Consider the following 17159-nt stretch of genomic DNA (forward strand, 5'->3'; position numbering starts at 1 on the left):
TCCGAAAGGCATTCTACGATATGCAAAAACACCCTGTGGACAGGTAAAAGTAGTCTTACTCTGATCGTCCGGATGAATAGGGATCTGAAAGAACCCTGAATATCCGTCTAGAAAATAGAAAAATTTGTTAGAAGCAAGTCTCTCAGTCATTTGGTCAACAAAAGGGAGGGGAAAGTGGTCTTTCTTGGTGGCGGCATTCAGCTGTCTATAATCAATGCACATCCGCCACCCTGTCACTACTCGAGTCGGTATTAATTCATTTTTATCGTTTTTAACCACGGTAGTCCCTCCTTTCTTCGGGACTACCTGAACTGGGCTAACCCACTTGGAGTTGCCAATCGTATAAATAATACCTGCATCAAGTAGTTTCATCACCTCGGCCATAACAACTTCCTGCATCTTTGGGTTCAACTTGCGTTGACCCTGTCTGTAAGGCTTGTGGCCTTCTTCCAACTCTATCCTGTGCATACAGACATCAGGGCTGATGCCCTTAATGTCATCCAAAGAGTAGCCCAAAGCCTTCCTGTTTTTCTTAAGTACACACATCAAAGCAGACAGTTGGTCATCGTTAAGCTTAGAGCTAACAATAGCTGGGTACTGCTCCGTATCATCTAGATAGACATACTTAAGATTAGGGGGAAGTGGCTTACGCTCTGGCACCTTTACCTCTACAGCATAGACAGAATCAGCTTCAATGGTGTAGCAAGTGTTCACCAAGTTGTCGTTGGCCAGGCTCAAAAGCATCTCATCTTCTTCTTCATTGAGCTCGTAGCTCTCAATTGAGGCAACCAAAGCATCTGGCTCCTCAGCATTCTCCACTGTATTACCTGCACACTCATCTAAATAGGTTAGATCAGCTAAGGGACCCTTGGCTAGGGATTCCCTCCAATTACAAGTAACAACCCTGTCAACAACGTCAATAGAATAGCACGTATCCTCATCAGCAGGTTCAGTTGCTTTGTGAGCAAGACTGAACTCAATAGTGTCATCCCCTACCTCTAAGGTGATGGTTCCGCGTTTGACATCTATCACGGCCAATTTTGTATGTAAGAACGGTCTACCTAAAATAATAGGTATCCGACTATCCTCCGCAATGTCTAAAACAACGAAATCTACAGAATAAAAAACTTACCCACTCGAACGGGTACATCCTCTAGAACACCTATAGGTCTCTGAGTCGATCTATTTGCCATTTGAACGGTAATATCGGTCACCTTAAGTCTACCAATGTTTAACCTTTCGCAAACAGAATACGGCATGACACTAACGCTGGCCCCTAAGTCACAAAGGGCCTTTCCGATTACGTGGTTACCTATAGTGCAAGGAATTGAAAACTACCGGGTCCTTTAATTTAGGTGGCACATTAACTTGTGAAAGAACATTACATTCCTCCACAAATGCAACATTACCATCATCACGAAAATTTCTCTTACGATTCAAAATGTCTTTCATAAATTTAGCGTAAGAGGGTACCGGGTAATTAAATCGTGAAAGGAACCGTTACCTCGAGGTTGGACCATCTCCGAAACTTACCAAACTTACGCTCCGCTTGGTAGCTTTCAAACGCTCCGGATATGGGACTGCAACACTGGCCGTAGGATCAGTGACCTTCGGCTTTCGTAGGTTTAAAACCCCCGTCAAATCATCAATGAGTGATGGATCATGCAAACTAGTTGACGGATTTGCATCCTGCTCTGGAGATCCAGTCGATCGACTGGTATGGGTGGTCGATCGACCAAGTGAGCTGGGAGTGAACAGTTCCTGACCAGAATTCACGTCATCAGGTATTTCAGTCGATCGACTGATGAGGTTGGTCGATCGACTGGAAGTGCAAGGAGTGAATAGTTTCTGACCAGAAACTATTTTGTCTGACAATTCAGTCGATCGACAGGGAATGTTGGTCGATCGACTGGAATTACTGGCATTCAGACTCGTTGTTGCATCAGAATTCAAACGAGCTTCTTCACCATTTCCTGAGTCTTCCTTTGGCTTGTCGGGACTTTCATAGGAAAGGCCACTTCTGAGATTTATGGCATTGATCGTCTCAACGGCCCTTCACATTTAATTGAAGAATTAGCGGCTTGCTTAGCCTCCATATTCTCCAATTGTTTAACAAAATTCCGTGAGGACTCAATCCCGGCTGCTTCCATATTCGCCACTTGAACCAAAAGGAGTTGGACCATCTCTCTTAACTTCTCGATCTCGTCTGAATTTTGAATAGGAACTTCGACTTTCCCTTTGGAAGCTTCAGAAGTCTCGAGTTTCTCGAGACGGGTAGAAATGGAAGTTATAAGTGACACAACAGCAGTCATGTCTTCACCTTGCTTTCGTGACTTACCACGTGAACTTCCAAATTCAGCTTTATGGACTGCCATCTCCTCAATGGTGTTCCAACCTTTACTTTGACCGGTATTGTTTTGGAACCTACCATTAGCAGCTGCATCCAAAATGACTTTGTAATCATCATATAAAGCATTGTAAAAGAGATTGCAAAGATACCATTCTTTGAAACCATGATGAGGGACGGCTCGGACCAAACGTTTGAAACGTCCCCATGCTTCACAAAAATCTTCGTCGGCTCCTTGCTGAAAACTCGTGATTTTACTCTTCAAGGCCTCAGTCTTCGAAGGCGGGAAGTACTTCTTGTAAAAAGCTAGTGCTAAAGATGTCCAATCAGTGACTCACTGCTACTCTATCGAGGTAGCGATACCAATCTCGCGCCGAATCCTTCAAGGAGTATAAGAACATAAACCCCTTTACTTCATCTTGAGTTACCCCCTCCGGTATAGGTATTGAACAGCAATAGTCCGTGAAAATTTCCATATGTTTCAAGGGGTCTTCATCGGGCAGACCCGCGAACTGATTCCGTTCCACTAAATCAATATAAGAGGAACGAAACTCGAATTTACCGATAGAAGGAGTAGGTAACTGTTGCCCCTTTGGAAGGTGGTGCTCCTTTGGCTGAAAGTTATCATATATCGTAGCCATAACTTCCAAAATGAGAGTACTCAAGTCTTCCTCTCAAACAACCTGGCTTCTAACTGTGCAAAAGCAAAACTAGAAGCAAAGATAAGCAACGGCCTCAAGGAACAAGAGTTCCCTGAGACAAGGAAAATAAACTAAAATAAAGCAAACAGAATTACACCGTCTCCCCGGCAACGGCGCCAAAATTTGATACCGTCGTTTAGTACCAAAATTAAATTTATAATTCCAAACTAAAACTATAGCTAGTGATAGTAAGGGTCGAACCACAGAGAGACAAGGTTGATTTTGTTTGCAAATTTTCAGTCTATAAAAGTAACAATTAAATGGGGGTTTTGAAGTTGGTTGGCTAACAGGCTAATCGCAAAAAATGAATATTCTTAACAAGATAAAAGAAAGGGATCGGGAACTTCGGTTCACCATGGCACATAACAGGTCAGTCAAGCAGCGGAGATCTTTTAATACGGTCTCAGGGAAGATAAGCTAATCTTTCGATCAACACTCAAATAACCTCGCGGTCTAATAATTCCCAAGAATTTATCAAAGTTTTCACTCAAGAGAAATTCCAAATCTGGCGACAAATCAAATTACCAATCTTTCGATCTAGTAAAGAAATCCATCAAAAGATAACAAGACCAATACGGAAGAACTCATGCTACACAACTATCCTATTTCAATACCATGTCTCACCTCATTCCCAATCAAAGGAATTACCTACGCATAATCATGACTACACTAATTACTAAATTAACAATAAGGAACGAATTCAACATGGTGGAATCTAACTAAAACAGAAGAGAGAAATTAATTACTGAAATTAATTAAGGAAAACAAGAATTAAATTAGCAAGGAAGAATATAAAGAAAGAACAATTGCATTAAAGGCTTACTAATTGAAAATCAAGAACCAAGGATTCGAATCAAGGTTTCCGTCTCAAGCTAGATCTGAAAACTAAGTTTTTCCAGAAATAAAATTGCATAACCTAAAAGTTGCTGCATTCAACTGATAAAAGATACTGAAAGTTAATTACAAGTTGGGCTTTTAAAAGTCTAACACGAAAAATTAATCATCAGCTCGCAATATGGTCGATCGACTGGTCTGCACGGTCGATCGACTGAACCTGTGGAACAGTAGCTCCTGTCTGAACTCCAGTGGTCGATCGACTGAAAGGCTTTGTCGATCGACTGTATGTGCTGTGCAGTGGCTCCTTGATGCTTCCAAAAATGAGTCTTCATTCCTTGCACGCATCCCAAGGTGAGTGAATGAGCTTTCCTTCCTCTTAGCTTCCACGAACTCGCTTCCGGAGGACGAACTTGGCTTGATTTAGCCTACTTCCACGCATTCCTACAATAAATCACAGAAAACGCAAAGTAAACCGTTTCGGGAGAAATAGCAGCCTTAAGCTACCAATTAAGCATGGAAATACGTGCCAAAACCTCAAATAAAGTAGATAAAATACGCACGTATCAACTGGCAGGCTAAATTTTGGGTGTAGCTAATGGGTCAAAAAGGCTATATTTGGCTAAAGTGGAGCTAAATGAGTAAAAATGAAAGAAAGGGATATTGTAAGCACCTCCCTGCATGTGACACCGACCACAAACCCGAATGTATGCAAGTGACAAGCAATCGAATTTCATAAAAGTGCAAAAGTAATGAAACATGTTATGCAAGGAGTACTACTCTCAATCCTACATGAAACCGGTCACAAATGACACCAGTTATACGGCTCTAAAACTTAGAAATTGTAAAGTAGGTTGCCAATTTATCAGGTCAAGTCTACACAGTCAGCTATATTTTCAACATTAACTCGTAGATATGTGCATGACTAAACTAATAACTGTCAATTAGATGCAAGGCTCAAGTAAAAATGACAAGTTAAAGTGCAGATTCATCACGGAAATCTACCGTTCCGACTCAACCTATATGCAAAATGAAACGTGAATATTTTTTTATTTTTATAAATTTTTAATTTTTATGAGATTTTTAATTTTTATAAAAATAAACAACAATGCATACAGAAATTAAACGTGATAACAGAAATGCAGTAAAAACAACATGCAGACACAGATATGGATGCATTACCTCCCCAAACCAAACCGTACAATGCCCTCATTGTACCCAAAAATAGGGAAAGGAAATGCAAACTAAAAAGGAGAGAGTGGAGATGCGGAAAACTCACAAGAATACGCGAAGAATGGACCTCCCCAAACCAGCCAGCAACATGGGAGGTCACAAACTGCTTCACAGTGGCGTCACAGGAAGCGAATCAAAGCAAGCTAACTCGATCGAGGAACAGGAGTTGCAAAAGTGATCGATCGAGGAAAATGGGCTACATAACTACTCGATCGAGGAGAACTGGTTACTCGATCGAAATGGCAATTTCTGTGGGTGCTCGATCGAGGAAGATTATCATTCGATCGAGGGAGTTAGGAACTCGATCGAGTAGAACCGTGCTCGATCGAGAGCCCCCTAATGCGCGAACTCCTAGGCCTCAGTGAAATACCTGCAAAAGACGCGAATAGCAACCACAAATACGACCAAAGACCTGTTGGAGCTTGTGTCCTCCACAAATTAGTGTGATAACATTTGTAAATCTCTTACAGGTTCACAAGGGTATACTTCGTATTTTTTATCAGTTGATTAACGATTACCTAATAACGGTTGGCTTGCTAGAGAGTTTGACGTTATTATCATACAGATGGCGGTGATCAACTGGTCCCTAAAAGTCACACCTAAAGGATGTGTTTGAGAGATGTGGTTATAAAAATGTAATCACATTGATGCCTTATATAACTAAACAGTTAGTCAATGAGTTGATGAGACAATTATTTAATGCCGATTAAATAATATTAGTTGAGACGAATTAACTGTAAATTCGTAAATTGAATATAATAAGTTATATTTAATTAATGTATATAATGTTAGCATGGACGAATTAATATGTTAATTCGTAATTAAATGTAATCGGTTATATTTAATCAGCTAATGATAAATTATACGATATTGTCATAATAAATTATTATTGACCCGTATTAATTAATGCGGTATAATATAAATGACAATTTATAAATAATGCGTTATATACATGGTCGATCGACCGGGTGTGTCAGTCGATCGACTGATATGCCTGTCTCGGTAATTGGGCTGAAAACTAAAAGAAAAAAAAACACCCTAATTCTCCCTAATACACGGTTATAAGGGAGAGGGGAGTTTTTTTTATCTAACCTAATTTTCTCTAACCCATTCTTGCCTCTCATCTAAAAACACAAAAACGAAAACCCTAAGCAATTTTTACAGAAATTGAGGGATCGATTCTAGCAACAAGTTAAGGGCATTTCTCATACCGTCTTGGGTGCAACTAATAGGCGAATATCATTGCGATATTGTTCTTAGGCCGATTTTGCTAGGACCGAAGGTTATTCCTTAATTCTCTACCTTTTGTGTATGCAATTTAGTTTTATGACTCGTAATCGTCTTATAAATTCGTTATAATCCTTAAAATTAAAGGGATGCATACAGATAAATCCCACAAGTGGTATCAGATCCAAGGCCACGAATTTTATTTTGATGATTTTCATAAAATTGGATGTAAACAAAAAAATTGGTCTCGAAAATTAGGGTTTCGGCTGTAATTTTTTTGAAGCCGTAGCTGATTTCGTTTCACGGTTTGGTCGATCGACCAGTACCCTTGGTCGACCGACTGCCTCGTCTGTTCAACCGAATTTTTTTTCGTTTTTGATAATTTAAAATTGGATGTAAACAAAAAAATTGGTCTCGAAAATTAGGGTTTTACTGTAATTTTTTGAAGTCGTAGTCGATTGATTTCGTTTCACGGTTTGGTCGATCGACCAGTACCCTTGGTCGACCGACTGCCTCGTCTGTTCAACCGAATTTTTTTTCGTTTTTGATATTTTTATTTCCATTTGATTTATACATATTGTTGTTTTAATCAGTTAAGATGATAATAAAATGAATTTGTAGATGCTTTGATTTAATTCGGATTAAATTAAATTGAAAATGGAATCGTCATGTTGATGATATAAAATTCGTTTTTGCTATATAGTTTTTAGCATATACGGTTAATCACGTTTCATTAATTCATAAGCTAATCGTGTTCTAATAGCAACTATAAACGATTTTCTTCATCTTAATTTTTTTTTGTTTTAGGGCATTTTTGCCGCAAGAAAAAAATATAAGACGGCTATTTTATTAGGGTTTGCCGAGAGCCCCAAAGAAGAAAAAAAAGTTTCTGTTTTTGTTTTTTTTTTTTTGGGTATTGCCGAAATAAAATAAAAAATTGTTTTGTTTTTTTTATCCAGCCGAGAAAAAAAAAAGGGATTGGATTCGGTTTTTGCAGAATTACCGAAAGAAAGAAAAATTGTTTTTGATTTCTGTTTTTTTTTTCGGCCGAGCTGGAAATTTTTTTTTTTCTGTTTTTTTTTTTCGTTTTGCCGAGATCAAAAGAGAAAAAAAAAAGATTTTTGTTTGGTTTTGATTTTGGCCAATTATTTATTGTGAAGCAGTTCATAATTCATAGATACCTAATTATTTTAAAGCAGTTTAAAATATTAATGGATTAAATTCATATTACAAGTTTAATGTGAATTAAGATTAAAATTAATGTGATTAATTGAGGAATTGTCACTTAATTTGATCAATTAAATAGGTGGTTTGGAAAATTAATCTACATAATTAAAGAATTATGTCTTGCATGTTTAATTTTTAGTTGATGCATTTTATTTAGTTGAATGAATCGTTGAATGGTTTCATTTACGTATTTTTGAAATCGGGTGTAATTTGTAATACTTAGTGTGGCCTTAGTCAAATTATATTTTCGTAATGATGGGAACATAATTTTTAATGTAATTTGAGATCTTGAATCTCCTTTATTTTTCTTTAGTTTTTGGGTTTTGAAATTAGAATGTAATAAATAGGTTTATTATGTAAATTTATTTATTGTAATTTTCAAAGAAGACTAAAGATGGAGATTGGAGCTCACTCCCGCTACATGGATCAAGATGGAACATCAAGACAAGCTTCTCGGGTCCATGGATGGATTCCAAAGTTGTATTTATGTTCATTTTGATAGGATAGGCCACACTAGGACTTTATTTTGTTTTACGTTTTACCGTTCTTATTGCTTTTCATTCACATGCTAGTTAATGTATCATATTCCGCCTAAAACCAAACCACCTACTGAAATGCATGAAAATTGACACATATAGGTAGTATGTTAGTTTTCATGGACATGCAGATGTCACAAATCAATTAAGCCATCACCTTAGTTTATTCATTCTCGCATGCTAGATATTAGTTCACTTAAAATGAATTTAAATAAAGTTGATGGGATCTTCCTCTAAAACGGAAATTGAGACTAGTCTTTATAAGTGCAAACAACTATGAATCCCTTCTTCGTCGGTAGGCATAATATGACCCCTTCTACGTTGGGTAAGTAGTTTGTGTTGACTTAGTTTACCTCAACATCATAGTCCGAAGAGTTTCTCGTGATTATGATTGGCTAAAGATAGAATTTACAGAAATTTATCGACCTAGAATTCTAACGGTAGAATTAGCTAAAAGGTTAGCTTATCAATTTGCAGATAATTGAGTCTTGGGATCATTTATATAATTCTTGAGGGAGGTCAATTGTATAAATGTTTTGAGTCTTCGCGTTATGACACTAGTTCATTAGACTTAAAATCAAATCGATGCATATGCTTATTATTTATTCTTCTTTTCGCAGTGTAGAACACGTTTATTTTACTGTTACAACAAATGGCTGGAAATAACGAAATCCCAATGCCGAGTGCCACACTTGGACGCGAGTCCTGGCTTAAAATTTTTATGGACAACATGAATCAGTTCACACGTCTGAAAAATGACGGGTCCAACTTTATGGATCGGGAGGCAAAGACTACGGAATCTTGCCATTGCCGACGGTAAGCTCAAGTACTTAACTGAGCCAATACCGCCAAACCCAGGCCCAAATGCAAGAGTCAACGATACAGTTGCTTATAGTGACTTCGTTATGGAAGCGGGTGCGATAAAGAACGTACTCATCTTTGCAATGGAAACCAATTTGCAGAGACGCTTCATTGCCCAAGGTGCAAACAAGATTTTCACCACGCTCACAAAGGAGTTCTCAAAAGCACCGAGAATCGTTACTTATGAGCATACCCGTCGCTTCTTTGATGCGAAACTCCAGAAGGGCCAACCGGTTAGCCCACACATTCTTCACATGATTGAAAATGTCGAGAAGCTGGAGGCACTTAATTGCAAAATCAGTGAGAGCATAGTCATTGACCGTATGCTTCATTCACTTCATGATGGTTTTACCCTTTTCAGGGCAAATTACTATATGAATGACATGAAGAAAAGTCCTCATGAGCTCCACTCTCTTCTCGTGCAGACCGAGAAGGATATGAAATTGAGTGGGAGCATGAAGCAAGATGTTCTCATGATTTCCAATAAAAGTAAGGGTAAGGGCAAGGCTCATGGCGACCTAGCTGTAGGTAAGCCAAAGTTTAAAAAGCCAGGAAACGGTAAGAGTGGGCCCGGTGAGACTAGTGGCTCACAGGGCAAGGCAAAGAGCAAGGGCGGTGACATTGAGTGCCACCATTGTCACAAGACTGGACATTGGAGGAGGAACTGTCCCGTGTACCGTGAGGACATCAAAGCAGGCCGCGTCGTTCCTGTTGGTATGTCATCTTATATTCATATGATTGAGATTAACCATGCAAGTTTCGGAACTTGGGTACTTGATACTGGTTGTGGTTCTCATCTGTGTAATCATTTGCAGGGCCTAAAGAACATCATACCTCTCGAAAAAGGTGATGTGGACCTGCGAGTCGGGAATGGAGCACGAGTTGCTGCTGTCTCGAAGGGAACATACGTTGGAATTTCTGCATTCGATTTTTCTACATATGGCACGTGTGAATCATGTCTCATTGGCAAAATGACTCGAATTTCCTTCAAAGTTGTTGGAATGCGCACTAGTGACCTATTAGGACTCATACATACTGATGTTTGTGGACCTATGTCAATTACCGCTAGAGATGGCTATAGATATTTTATCACTTTCACGGACGATTTGAGTAGATACGGATATGTCTACTTAATGAAGCATAAAAGTGAGTCCTTTGAGAAATTCAAGGAATACCAGAACAGGGTTGAGAACCAACTGGGTAGAAAGGTTAAAGCACTCCGTTCAGATCGGGGTGGCGAATATCTTTCAAATGAGTTTGATCAACACCTTAAAGACTGTGGAATCGTTCTACAGTTAACTCCACCTGGAACACCTCAATTAAATGGTGTGTCCGAATGGAGAAATCGAACCTTACTTGATATGGTTTGATCCATGATGAGTCACACGGTAGTGCCTGATTCATTATGGGGTTTTGCTCTATCGTCAGCTGCTCTTATACTTAACCGATGTCTGACTAAAGCTGTCGACAAGACTCCATATGAAATGTGGAAGGGAACGGTCCCTAACTTGTCGTTTATTCGGGTTTGGGGCTGTGAGGCTTATGTCAAGTGGAGACACGAGGATAAGCTCGGCCCGCGATCGGTCAAGACATACTTTATAGGTTATCCAAAAGGAACGTTTGGTCATTACTTCTATTCGCCTACCGAACATCGAGTTTTTGTTGCGGCTACACTACTACAGATACAGGCTATAACAACGGTTAAAAACCGTTGTTATATAAAAAAGCGGACGTTGTTAAAGCGTCCGTTGTAAAAGGTTTTAAAAATGGTTGGTTTTCTTAAGGAACCCGTTGTTAAAACTATTAACAACGGTTTTAAGTATAAAAACCCGTTGTGAAAAATGTGACTCAATTTTGGGGGGAAAGTTATAACAACGGGTTGTAATATATAAAACCGTTGTTTTAACTAAAGACAACGGGTTTTTTATAAATAACCGTTGTTGTTTGTTCTTAAAAAATAAAAAAAAAATTAAATTAAATATTACTAGATGCATGCATAATTACGGCCCGTTATAATTCCGATGCATGCATTATTACTGCCATCCCTGTGCATATGAACAGACAATATGGAATGAGAAGGGTTACTAATAAGATTTGAAGCAGCAGAGAGAGATATGATGATGATTATGGCACAACTTCCTAACATATATATTAATTAAAAAACAACTCAAACCACACATTGCTTAGTATAAATACATGCATTATCTCAACTAACATTCCATTATCTCACTATACATCTCCAAACCCTAACTGCTAAATGTGGTCATGGGCCACGTCACGGTCTGCGGATTTGGGGTTCCACCTGCCAATCCGCGGTCGCGGGCCACCTGCACGCCCAGTCGATCTATGGACATGAAGCGGTCTTTTTGAAAGCCACGCTCGGCGGCGTAAAAATGCCTTCGATCGGATCATTTTAGATCGGTCGGTTTCATCTCGGTAAGGGTCTCAAAACGATTAGAGATGTTCGGAGTCGCCACCAAGCATTTGTGGGATGCCTGGAACCCGTTCGAATTCCACTTTATACCTCGGTCAAATCGAAGCACAAAAGGCGTTTTGACATAGGTACTAAAGATAAGGAAATCGTCCCTCTTTAGCATCCTATCTCTAGAATGACTCTCGTACGCCCTGGATAAGGTCGTCCACTATCCAAAGTTTCTGAGTAAGAGGTGAAGGTACGTATTGGGAAGCCCTTTAATCAGACACCCAATCCCGCCCGCGTTTAGCGGCCTCTACTGATCGATCTTGGTTGGTTGAATGCAAAAGTTGATAAAACGGTTTAAATGCAAGAATGCGCATCCAATAATTTAAACCTAACATGTGAGAGATTTCTAAGTCGGTTTGATATAATCTAAGTATCAAGTATAAGATGTCGAGTTGGATTAATGGTTGATTTGTATGCAAGACGGAAATTAAAAATCCATTTACCGTATTAGGTTTAGGGTGCATAACATGATCCATTTGTCTTAGTAAGGCATTTTGCAAATATGGTTTTGAATAATCGAATAGTCATCTGATCCGTCCTATATCCGGGTTAACGGGAGTCGGGATCGTTCTAGACTAATGCTGGAAGGGAACAAGCCCTGTACCAGATGGCTATAAGAGGCGCGAGCCAGCCAGCGGTGTAAGGGGCCTCCCTCTGGTTTTGAAAATGAGAAAGAAAAGGCCTGCTTGAGGCGCAGGTTAGCCAACGGTTGTATACCGTGTTCTGACTGTTTGGAAAACGTTATAAAACGTGTTGAAAGTGGGTATTTGAACCCAGTTTGATTTTGAAAGGGTCGTTTAGACCGCATTTGTTGATTTGAAGGACTAGACTTGAATAATCATCATTATTTGATAGTATTCGGTGTCGGGTCCGATTTGACAAGCTTGACATGAATAGTTTCGAAAATGGTTATGGACTAATTGATTTGAGTCCATTTTGCATGTAATTAGTCGATACTCATCATCGTACCCGGGTTAAAATCCGGCATGGTATGTAGAACCAAGGATGATTTCGTGTTGGTGACTAATATGTTTGTTTGAAAATATGAAGAAATGAAATAAAAGGCTTTAAAATACCTTTTAAATGTCATTAACCAAATATTATCACCGAAACACGGATTTAACCGTCATGGTATGAAGAACCAAGGGTGAAAAATGCTTTATGGTTAAAATATGTGAAATGAAACAAAAAGGTTTCGAAAATACTTGAAATGGTAAAAACCGATTACAAATCTGAAAAATGGATTAAGGGAAATGACGAGAACAAACACGGTTGATCTCTGGTCTGAGTACCCCATTTAGGCGCGAGCCAGTTGGCGACCTAAGGGGCTTCTGCCTCAGACTAAAAATCGGTTTTGGCTCGTTTATTCCATGTTTTGGTTCATGTTATGCATGTTTTAGCATGTTAAAGTCATGAAACAAATAAAAACATAATAAAAGAGGATTTTTACACCCTCATGCTTACATGTTTGGTTATGGCGAGTGACCGACGTAAGTGTAACAACTCGTTTGATCGGAAAAAACTCGATTTAAAACCGTTTTGGTAAGTAAAGAGTGTTTTAAAAGTTTAGTGATGGTGTAGTGGTCAAAGTGGCCGGACAAGTTATTTAATGCATGATGACGGTACCAAACAATGTGTAAGGCTCGTATTTACGATCGGTAGGTCGTAAATACGCGTCGGATTGTGACTTAAGAAATCGAGTCGAGTATTTTAAGGGAGAAAAGAGGGGGCGGACACTCGCGTAAGTCTCAAATGGGTGGCATTTGAGGGGTATTTATAGGAGAATGAGTGGTTGTGTGAGTTTTGAGCGACGTGGCCACTTGGGCTGCTCAAAGAGGCGCGAGCCACGTCGCGGCACTTCGAGTTGTGTTGTCACTATCACAACAAACGCAATCATGATTTGTTCTATCCTAGGTTTTGTAGTCACATGTTTGGTACTTGACCAACATGAATCCGGAAAAACTTAGCATAGAAGGTTTGAGATATTTTTGGTTTTTGTGTTTGACTCGGTTTGACTCGTTGTTGGAGTCGGGATTTGAATTTTTGAGTCGGTTTTTGGTCCGGTGTCGGTTTTGACTCTAGTTAGTGTCATCGCGACCCCGTCGTCGTGCATTAAACACTCCAGGTATTTTTAAAATGTTTTAAAATGTTTTCTTTTCGAAATCCTTTTAAGTTTTCCGACGTAGAGTTGTACACAAACTGTCGATCAAACGCTGCGATCCCAAAACATGTTGTAGTCCGATAATCATCGGGTGTTTGTTGGAGTCTCAACAGATACTGGGTATCTACAGAGCCCCCACTTTGACAGAGGCTTGGACAGGGCGAAAGTCAAAGTAGAGTCCCCAGGTCAATCGAAGATTACAACCTGAAGACCCAAGCGACGTCGAGGCGGCTCGAAAAGATTTCGGGCCAAGGACCTGCCGTCGGGATGGGCGACGCCAAGGTGACTCGAGGGTACGAGTCAAGGACCTGTCGTCGGGGACATTTAGAGTGTCTCGACTGTGACACCCTTCGTTGAGGTAACTAAAAGTAACTAGTAAATCGTGGCGGAAACACGAGTTTTTTGAAGACTTTTAAGGCTTCTAAAGAAGTCCAACGCGAGGCATCACCAACACGATAAATAAGTTTAGACAGTGAAGTTTAAGTTTACAAAATAAGTCTATTTATTGGGGAAAAGATATCCCACGAATTAACATAGATTCGAAAAGTAGGTGAGTCTATTATGTGATAACTGAATAAGGTCCGAGGTAAGAACTCGCTAGCTCACACGGTCTTCCCCACTTAAGCTTCATCACCAACCTGTCATTCATAATATATATGAAAGCCACAGTCAGTGGGGAGTAACTCAGGGTTCTCCCAACCACAATATGTCAAAATACAAGTAATTAAGAATTTAATTAAATAAACAAGCATGAGAGTAAAATACTTACGGTGACGAGAGGATCATGATTAGTATACAAAATGCAATAAGAGTAGTTACGCATAAATGAGAGAAGAATAATTAGGTCAAACGGTCAAATATTGACTCAACTCAAATGTAAGACAAATTACAAAATATAGACTCCAACAAGACAACCCTCTAGACTCCAACCTCTTGGTAGGACGACGATCATAATACGGTCCTAGTCTAAACCTGGCCAGACTCTCGGGATGGACGACACCCGATTCGACAAACGATACCAAATCGTATCCAAGACTCGAAATATGGTACACCTAACCGTGCCCGAAAGTCGAGTAACCTCAAGCGGAACCTTGTCACCTAACCGTGACCCCCGGTCCGAAAAAGGCGGAAGGAAAAATAGCCCAACTCGGAAACAATGGCACCTAACCGTGACCCAATGTCCGAGGGCAAATAAATAGGGAATGTCGAGTAGTCTCACAATGTAAAACGTCACACTCGGGTCCGAACAAGAACCATAACCATTATGCATGATCATAACATTAATGAGTCTTAAAGTAACCAATTATCGATAGGAAAGAAGATGCATGCATAGCTCAATCATTATTAGAAGTCGCAAGTGAAATAGAACAAACAGGGGACTCCCAGCCGGGTGGTGTACCGGCCGCCGGGCCACCGGCTGGGACAACATGCCAAAGTCAAAATTTAAATAAAACTTAGTGCACTCCCAGCCGGTCAAGAGAGACTGCCGGCCGATCCCCGGTGGGAATACGGCCAAATTTCAAAAACACATAAAACCTTGATGCGCCCCCAGTGGTCAAGAGACCAGGCTGCCGGATCACCCTACTGGGAATACGCCCAAAACTCAAAATCACTTAAAACCTTGGTGTACTCCCAGCCGGTCAGAGACCGAGCCGCGGTCACCCTACTGGGACTACGAGCTTTCTAAAATGTGCTCAAAATTTACAGGATCTCCCGGTAGGTCAAGAGAGCGGCCACGGTCACCCTACTGGGACTACAAACACGCGGATTCCATGCAAAACACTTCCAAACCATTTGAAACCAACAAAAATCGTTTCCCATCAATTGTTTACGTATCCTAGCATGATTCTAACTCGGAAAAACAACATATTTGAGCATGTGAATGGGTAATTTCGGATTCAAGAGATGTAGCATGAGATTTTCATCCAAACATGTGAGAATTGCAAACAAGCATGATATTCAACATCCAAACTAGCACCAATCATGAAAGATACAACTTTTAACATTCATATGAGATTATAACTACATAAAACCACACAATTCTAACATAAAAGTTGAGTAACCCATCACCGTTACCCTTTTTGCACTTCAATCTTCTAAAGACTCGTCAATGATGTAGCTATCCTCCTCCGGGTTGTCCAAGTTCTCCCCTAAACACAAAAATAAAGGTATTAAGTCAAGAATCCACATCCTTGTAAGATGAGAATTTCGAAATAGAGGAAAAGATGGCGACTTTCTTACTTAGAAAGAAGGGAAATGAGAAAAGGAAGAGAATGGCGCGAAAAGGAACGAGATTGGTGAAGAATTGAGTGAGATATGGTGGTTTTAGGGTTAGTAAGGGAAGGTTCAACAATGGTGGGGTGGTTGTTGGGAAATTTCAGAAATTACAAGTGAGGGAGATGAAGTTGTGAGGGTTTAGTTGAGGTTTTGTGTAGAGAAAAGAGGGGGAAAAAGGCCCATGAGTCAAGTTAAGTCCAATAACTCAAAATGAGTCGGTATCTACTAGAATTTTCATCCCAAGTCTACTATAACTCGAGACGGAGAATAATATTATTAAAATCTACACTATTATTACCGTTACACGGCTATGGCTATATTTTATGAAAATAAGCTTTAAATAATAATTATTTAATAAAAATTACTTAAAAGTTTATTTAAAATATAAGGAAAGGGCGGGGTGTTACAATCATCCCACCTTTTAAAAAGTTTCGCCCTCGAAACTTGAAACGAAAAGGTATTACCTTAAGAAAACAAACTAGGGTACTTGACACGCATGGAAGCTTCCGGCTCCCAAGTCTCTTCTTCTACATCACCACACTTCCACAAAACCTTCACCAAGGGCACCACTTTGCTCCTTAGCTTCTTCTCCTTCTTATCCAAGATACGAATCGGTCTCTCCTCGAAAGAAAGACTAGGCTCAAGCTCGGGAATCTCATTTTGCAACACATGACTAGGGTCGCTAATGTATTTCCTAAGTTAAGAAACATGAAAGACATCATGAACTTTACCCAAACTCGGGGGCAAATCCAACTTATAAGCCACGACACCAATCCTCTTTACCACTTCATAGGGTCCAATGTACTTCGGACTCAACTTCCCTTTGACTCCAAATCTCTTTACTCCCTTCATCGGGGACACCTTCAAGAACACTTTATCTCCAACTTCAAATTCCAAGGGTCGACGGTGAACATCGGCATAGGATTTCTGCCGATCTTGGGTGGCTTTCATTCTTTCACGGATGAGCTTCACTTGATCAATCGTCTCGGCTAACTTGTCGGGTCCTAGATCACGGACATCACTTGCTTGATCCCAACAAATCGGACTATGACATTTCCTTCCATAAAGGGCTTCATAAGGGGCCATCTTGATAGAAGCATGATAACTATTGTTGTAAGAAAATTCCACCAAAGGGAAGCTCTTCTCCCAACTAGAATGAAAATCAAGGGCACAAGCACGCAACAAGTCTTCTAGAGTTTGAATCGTCCTCTCGGATTGTCCATCGGTAGCGGCATGAAAAGCGGTACTCATCAACAACTTACTACCCATAGCA

At 39.9% G+C, this 17159-nt stretch overlaps 1 non-coding gene across 1 annotated transcript; it reads left to right on the top strand.

Annotated features, from left to right (window-relative positions):
• Window positions 1–2509: 2509 nt before the first annotated feature.
• LOC141615994 (small nucleolar RNA R71) lies at window positions 2510–2616 on the top strand. Its single transcript, XR_012530375.1, has one exon. It is a non-coding gene; the product is annotated as a small nucleolar RNA R71 (small nucleolar RNA).
• The last annotated feature ends 14543 nt before the right edge of the window (window positions 2617–17159 follow it).

This window comes from Silene latifolia, chromosome 11, assembly GCF_048544455.1.
Source record: "Silene latifolia isolate original U9 population chromosome 11, ASM4854445v1, whole genome shotgun sequence".
Classification (NCBI taxonomy): domain Eukaryota; kingdom Viridiplantae; phylum Streptophyta; class Magnoliopsida; order Caryophyllales; family Caryophyllaceae; genus Silene; species Silene latifolia.